We start from the raw sequence: 6,692 nt of genomic DNA, 5'->3' as shown, positions 1-6,692 counted from the left end.
GAAAAGTAGGTGAAGGGAGACATCGGACAGGGCAAGATATGACAAAATAATAATTTATAAATTATCAAGGGCTCATGAGGGAGGGGGGAGCAAGGTGGGAGGGGAAAAATAAGGAACTGATGCCAGGGGCTTAGGTGGAAGCAAATGTTTTGAGAATGATGGGTGCAATGAATGTACAAATGTGCTTTACACAATTGATTTATGTATGGATTGTGATAAGAGTTGTATGAGGTCCTAATAAAATATATATTTTTTAAGTGTTTAAAAATATTCCTTTTTTAAATGGGCTTGTGGGGTGCCCCAGTATCAGGGCTGTGCCATACTGCCCCCAGGAAAGGAGGACCAGATTATCTGTAAGGGCTTGGGGCCAACGGGATCTCAATTCTACTTTGCCCACTCTCCTGTGTCACTCCTGGCTCTCTCTGCTTTTCAGGCTGTTCTCTGGGGATCTACGTTTTGTCCTGGGTAGATATCCTGCGGTCTCTTCAATGCTGAAAATTAGTGTCTAATTATCTCTTCTTACCCATACTGTCAGGCACAAGACGGGATGAACAGGAAAGGGGCTGGCTGATATAGTCACAACTTTTCTTGCTGGGCAGGGGAGATGCAAAGCCTGAGAATGCAGGAGGAGGGTGAACAGTAGAGAAGAGAATCTCCAGTGTGAGTTCTTGTGGCTAGTTTTTGGAGGCTTTCTGTGAAACTTCGTTTACAGAGCCGCCTGGGGATATTACTGCATGCTGCCAGTCTCAGATATTGGGCATGGGAAGATATGGTGGACACAGTCCCTGTGGATCTGATGAGGAATTAGCTGAACCCATGGGTAGGCACAGAAAACTTAGAGGTTTTAGGCAAGTTCTCAAATTGTTCCATGAATGAAAATTGCATGGGAAGGTCTGAACCAGACCCTAATATACCGAATCTATTTTTAGCACCCAGCCTTCCAGTATTGGCCTCCTTATCTCTTAAATTTTTCTGATCTAATAATAGGAGCACTGGGCAGGTGATTCTACTTGGATGTCATCTTGACTCCTCCCCAGGTCTTCCTATTTTCTTCCCTCTCTACTTTACCAACAGTGATGACCTTTTCCAGGGATTGCTCTTTCCTGATAATGTGTCCAAAGTACGTGAGACACAGTCTCATCATCCTTGTTTCTAGGGATTATTCTGGAGTACTAATTCAAAATTGTTTATTCTTTTGGCAGTCCATCATACTTTAAATTATCTTACTAGCACTGTAATTCAAATGTACTAATTCCTCTGTAGTCTTCGTCATTCAATATCCAACTTTCACAGACATACGAGGTGATTGAAAATACCTTGGCTTGTGCCAGGCACACGTTAGTCCTTAGAGTAACATCCTTGTTTTTCAAACCTTTAAATATGTCTTGTTTAGCAGATTTATACAAAACAATGAATCATTTGATCTCTTGACCGCTGTTTCTATGAGTATTGATGTGGATCCAATCAATATGAAGTCAGTAGAAAAATTAATCCTTTTACTATACTAGTCCAGTTGTGAGGATTTTTGTTTGCTTTACATTGAGTTTACTCCATACTGAAGGCTGCAATTCTTTATCTTCATCGGCAAATACTTCAATTCCTCTCACTTTCAGCAAGCAAGGTGGAGTCGACTGCATATGGCAGGTTGTTAATAAATCTTTTTTCCAATTCTTATGCTACATTCATCTTCATATAGTCTAGCTTTTTCTAATTATTTGCTCAGCATACAAATTGAATAAGTGTAGTGAGAGGATTCAACCCTTGATTCACACTTTTCCTGATTTTAAACCATGTTAAATATTGAATAATGCAGGAAGCATCAAAGATTACAATAATACACAGTCACTGTACCAGAAAGAACTAGCTGACATTCAATCATTGCAAGAAGTTATATGTAATCAAGGACCAATGGTACTGAAGGAAGAAATATAATTTGCATTGAAAGCATTAGCCCAAAACAAGGCTTCAAGTATTGATGGAATACCAATTGAAATGTTTCAACAAGCTGATGAAACACTGGGAGTACTTACTTGTCTCTGCCAGGAAATTTGGAAATCAGCTATTTGGCCAATTGATTGGAAGACATCCATATTTATACCCATTCTAAAGAAAGGTGACACCACAGAAGGCTCAATTTATAGAAAAACATCATTGACATCATATGCAAGTACATTTTTGCTGATCATTGCTAATAGCAGTAAATAGCAGATCATTGCTATTTACAGAAAAGGACATGGAACAAGGAATATCATTGCTGATGGGAGCTAGACCTTGGCTGAAAAGGACAATAACAGACAGATGTTTATTTGTGTTTCTTGCTTATGCCCAGGCATTTGTCTGTGTGGATCATAGCCAACTATGGATATCCTTGAGATGAATCCAGATTCTAGATCACTTAATTGTGCTCATGTTGAACCTGTACCGGGATCAAGAGATAGTTATTTGAGCAGAACAAGGTAAGACTGGATAGTTTAAAATCAGGAAAGGAGTGATAAATAGTAGGTGTTTATTAATAATCATCATGTTCATCTTTCCTATCAGTTCAATGCCATGTTGAGTATAGCATGTGTAAATAAATGCATATTTCTTCTGATTTGTACTAAATTTCCCTATTTTAATGATTTTAGGATGATCATGTTCATCCATTAACTTGGGATGCCATGCTTGAAATGCAAGTCCTAAAGCTACTAGAGAGTTTGTTTAAATGCTAATATAAAATCCGTTGTTGTTAGTGGGCGCAGTGTTCATTCTCAGTGATGAAGGCCGTAGATACACAGTTCCACAGGGCTTTCAAGGCCATGAATTTTTAGAAACAGATTGCCAGAGATTTCTTCTACTGTGCCTCAGTGGGAGTTGGCTGTGCCAGTCTTTTGGATTGCAGCTGAGTGCTTAGCCATTTGCCCTATTCAAGGATGGAAAGTGGTGTCTAACAACCTATATTTTAAATGAGAATTTCAGTTAATTTGGACTCAAATGGCCTCAGTACTTTAAATCAAGTGAGAAATGAAAGTGGTTCACAGGTGATAATCCCTTGAACATTACCAAGTCTAAGGGTCCCTGCAATGAAAATACAGAATAGTCAAGCATCTTAAATCCGTCCAAAATCCCTGTTTGTAGTCATTCTTATTCTTTTTCTTCAGACTGGATAAATGTTATATTATTTATGCCCTTGTGCATTTTCCTTGCCCAGGAAAATGAAATCATACCTTATTTATCCTTTTGTATCTTGCATCTTAGAATTGGCATATTTAGTATTCATCTTTGCTGCAAATATATAAATGGCTTAGTTCTTCTTATTATGGAACACTATTTCATTGTATGAATTAATCATAATTTGTTTAGTCATTTATATGTTAATGGATATTTGGTATGTTTATAGTTTTGGAATATAAATAAAGCTGTTCCAAATATTAAATAACAGGGCTTTGTAAGGACATATATTTTCATTTCCTTTTGGTAAATTCCCAAGAGTGATATTATTGGTTATTATAATGAAAGATGCTTATCTTTATAATAAATTAACAAATTATTTACCAAGGTGATGGGACTTTTTTTTAAAATTTTACTTGCAGTGTATGAGAGTTTCAATTGCTTCGCATCTTCATCACCATGCGAGTTTGTTTTCAGGTGCTATTGAGTCATTGCCTTGTGCGCAGCAGAATGAAACATTACCTGGCCATGGCCCATTCTCACAATTGTTATGCTTGAGCTCATTGCTGTAGCCACTGTATCAATCCATCTACTTCATGGGCTTCCTCCTTTTTCATGAGTTACTTTATCAAGCATGATTTCCTTTTGCAGGGTTTTGTCTCTTCTGATAGCATGTCCAAAATATGTGAGACAGTGCCACCATCCTTGCTTTTAAGGAACATTCTGTCAGTATGTCTGACAAGACGCATGTGTTTGTTCTTCTGGCAGTTCATAATTCTTTCAATATTCTTCAACAACATTTTATTCAAATATGTCAAATTTCCTGAGGTCTTTCTAACTCATTGTCCAACTTCCATATGTATGTGAGGAGATTGAAAATACCATGGCTTGGGTTAGTCTCATCTTCGCCTTCCAAACTTGCTCTTCAACACTTAATAGAGATCTTGTGGAGAAGATATTCCCAATGTGGTACATCATTTGATTTCTTCACTGCTGCTTCCATAGGGCTAAATAAAATGAAATCCTTGACAACTTTGATATTTCCCCCATCTATCATAATTTATCTATTGGTCTAAATATGAGGACTTTAGTTTTCTTTACATGGAATTGTAATCCATATTGAAGGCAGCAGTCTTTGGCCCTCGTCAGCAAGTACTTCAAGTACTCCTCCCTTTCAACTGCTCAAAGCTATTTAATTCACATATAGCAGTTGTTAAAAAGCCTTCCTTCAACTTTGATGCCATGTTCTTCTTCATATATGACAGCTTCTAAAATAATTTTCTCATGATACAGATTGGAGAGTGTGGTAAAAGATACAACTCTGACACACACCACTCCTGATTTTAAAGCATGCAGTATTCTCTTGCTCTGTTCATACACCTGTCCCTTGGTCCAAGCACAGGTTCTGCATCAGCGCCATAATTTGTTTTGGAATTTCCATTCTTCACAATGCTATCCATAGTTTGTTAGGATCCACATAGCTTAATGTCTTTGTATTGTTAATAAAACACAAGCAAATATCTTTATGGTATTCTTTGCTTTCATCCAAGATCCACCTGACATGAGCCTCAGGCTATGTCCTCTTCCGAATCCAGCTTGGAGTTCCAGCATCTCTCTATTGATATATGGTATTAATATGTGCTCCTGTCAGATTTCTTTTTCTTTAAAATCATTTAAGAATTATAATAGATGTTATAGGTTCTCATTGTGGTTTTAATTCAAATTTCCTAATGACATTAGCTGAAAGTAGAGGATACCTGAAAGATATTTATTTATATTTATTGACTATGCAAAGGCACCAAAAGGGATTAATCAACAGATTATGGCTAACATTTATAGGAATAGGAGTTCCAGAATGCTAAATTGTGTTTAGGTGGAACTTGCACAGAGACCAAGAAATTGTCATTCAAACAGAGATGGGGACAGTGAAGTGTTTCACAAAGTGGGTGATAACTGCCCCTGTCTGGGGGCACTAGGATGATCCAAGAGGTTGCAAAACCAGCTACCTACACTTAAACCTGCAGTATGTGCTATAGTACAAAACATTCATTTGCACCCTGGGAAAGCAGCTCCTTGTCAGTTATATTTCGAGTGCTCCCCATCCCGAGAGGCCTATCCCCCTGCACCATTTGCAACAATGTTCTGCTTCCATTCGTTACTCCTTTAGTACCAGACAATTCAAAGCTAGGCATAAGATTTTCAATGGCTAATTCCTACAACGTGTGCAGCCTATTCCTTCTTAGTCTGGAAGCTCTGCTGAAACCTGTTCCTTTTGGTGACCCTGCTGACATTTGTTATACCAGTGACATAGCGTCCAGCATCATAGCAACACAAAAGTTACCATAGTATGACAAACTTGTAGACAAACATTGCAAAAGAGAGTGAGAAGACAAATAAATTTGGGAACTTACACTAGTATCAGAAAGCTTGTGTGTCAGCATTGTATTCCTTAGCAATACTTTTTATTTTATATACTGAAAGCAAATAATATCAGGAGCTGAATTGTATGAAGCATGTAGCACCAGAATTGTAGAAAAGTATATTAATATCATATAAGATGTAGAGAACACAACCTTGTTTACTGTCAGTTTGTCAAGTGTAAGAAACAGCTTTATATCAAGAAATAATTATATATCAAGGAAACATCCAAGTCCAATACAACTCAAGTCCATAAGTCTGATACTAGTCCATAAGTCCCTCTTCAGAATCAAGCAGCCACAAGCAGTGATGCACAATGCTGGAAGATCACATGCCTGTGGGTGCAAAGTCCTGTGGATCCAGTGGCGGTAACATCAGAGTGTTCTGGCAGCAATCAGGGACAGTCAGGAGGAAGGTTAAGGCAAGAGAGAAGGGGAGTTTTCAAGGGCCTCCTTATGAGAGGGCCACGCCCACAAGGAAGCACCATAAGGCTGTGACCTGATTGATAGGCTGAATACCACCACTATACCAATATATATATTTCATAAGTTGACATGAAATTATGTAACTATCACACCATGGTATTTTCTAATACCCCATACACTTGTGAAAGTTGGACAATGAATGAGGAACATAGAAGAATGGTGCTGTTGAAAAATATTGAAAGTATCATGGACTAACAGAAAACAAACAAATTGATCTTGGAAGTATAGCCAGAATGCTCCTTAGAAACACGAATTGGGAGACTTCATCTCAAAGACTTTGGACATGCTTTTAGGAGGAACCAGTTCCCAGAAAAAGGACAATATGCATTATTAATCAAGCAAAAGAAGCAAAGCAAGCTCACTACCGTGAAGTCAATATAGAGACTTGCAGTGACCCGATGTAATGCTTCAGGGGCTTTGTAAACATTTATGGGGTCAATTATCATCATCTTTCTCACTTGAAGTGGTTGATGTGCTTGAACTACCTATATTGAGGCTAGCAATCCAAGGCTTAGTGTTGCCAGGGCAAAAAAGAAAAAAGATCTTCAATAAGATATTAACAGAGCAGCTACAGTTAACAAGCTCCAACCACTGTGAGGACGGTGCAGGAACAAACATGCCTATTTCCTTCTGCTGCAC

The sequence above is a fragment of the Echinops telfairi genome, unplaced genomic scaffold, assembly GCF_000313985.2.
Source record: "Echinops telfairi isolate 266 unplaced genomic scaffold, ASM31398v2 ScPeMD7_9;HRSCAF=40, whole genome shotgun sequence".
NCBI classification, from domain to species: domain Eukaryota; kingdom Metazoa; phylum Chordata; class Mammalia; order Afrosoricida; family Tenrecidae; genus Echinops; species Echinops telfairi.
Note: the sequence above shows the minus strand (reverse complement) of the source record.